At 39.4% G+C, this 1311-nt stretch overlaps 1 pseudogene across 1 annotated transcript; it reads right to left on the minus strand.

The window, feature by feature from the left end:
- LOC108525601 (ubiquitin-40S ribosomal protein S27a pseudogene) lies at positions 1-532 on the minus strand (annotated as a pseudogene). The gene has a single exon (XR_001884303.1). The product of XR_001884303.1 is annotated as a ubiquitin-40S ribosomal protein S27a pseudogene (transcript).
- Positions 533-1311: the final 779 nt, after the last annotated feature.

Here is a 1311-nt window from a genome sequence, read left to right on the forward strand (position 1 = left end):
GTCTTTTATTAACTCATACAGTTACTTGTCTTCTGGCTTGTTGAAGCAATAAGTCAGACAACATTTGCCACAATAATGTCTGTCAAAGTGGCTTGCCATAAACACCCCAGCACCACATTCATCAGACGGGCACTCTCGACGAAGGCGATTAATTTTGCCATTCTCATCCACCTTATAATATTTTAGGACAGCTAGCTTAACCTTCTTTCTCTTGTGCTTATTCTTCTTGGGAGTGGTGTAAGACTTCTTCTTCCTTTTCTTAGCACCACCACGAAGTCTCAACACAAGATGAAGAGTAGACTCCTTTTGAATATTGTAGTCAGACAAAGTACGTCCATCTTCCAGTTGCTTGCCAGCAAAGATCAGTCTTTGCTGATCAGGAGGAATTCCTTCCTTATCCTGGATCTTGGCCTTTACATTTTCTATCATATCCGAGGGTTCAACCTCGAGGGTGATGGTCTTCCCCATAAGAGTTTTCACGAAATCTGCATTTTGGTGGCGGCTCCACCACAGATGGCGGATCGAAAAGCTAAATCTATTTTTAAATGTCTTAGGTTTATGTTTAAGATAAAGTCAACTCCAAGAGATATATGTAAGTCTACAAAGTGAAGAGATTATTTTCATGGTAGACAATGAAGTGTCTTTACAATAGCCATGGGCTTTTTCACTATGGTAATGCTTCCTGCTAGCTTTTAAGTGTTCTGCATAGCACTGTGCATATCATAGTCACTCAGTAAATATTGCTGTGGATCCAAATCTTGAACTTTATATGTCCTTCCTACCCTTAAAAATCAGCTCTAAGTCTGGGCACACCCAAGGCAACTAAGGACAGTCAGGCATTCCTACAGTGCTTCCCCCAAATCCTGTCTATAGGGAACTATGCATTTCCTAGGAAAGGGCCTCTCTTGCTATGATGTAAGCCTTCTCACTATGCCTTGGCAGGGCCCAGTGGGATGGATAACTTTTAGAGCAAGGCTCAAGGATCTCTCCTAAACCTATTTCATTGCAAATGTTAACTACAGTCACTATTACTGAACTAAGGACCTCTTAAAATAAAATGTGTGCTCCAAGAGGATTTTAATCATGATGTAATGGAGAATCATGATGTACAATAGCATTTACGATAATATCTAACCCTTTAGTGAGCACGCTAGCTTGTTATTATTAGCGAATGCTTTTTATGTACCAGGAAAGTGATTATACTTTCCATATATTAACTCATCTAATCCATACAACAACCTCATGAGGAAAATACTACTATTATTATCTCCACTTTATTACTAAGAACAATGAAGCACAGAGAGTTAAGTA

The sequence above is a fragment of the Rhinopithecus bieti genome, unplaced genomic scaffold (assembly GCF_001698545.2).
Source record: "Rhinopithecus bieti isolate Rb0 unplaced genomic scaffold, ASM169854v2 scaffold_75267, whole genome shotgun sequence".
NCBI classification, from domain to species: domain Eukaryota; kingdom Metazoa; phylum Chordata; class Mammalia; order Primates; family Cercopithecidae; genus Rhinopithecus; species Rhinopithecus bieti.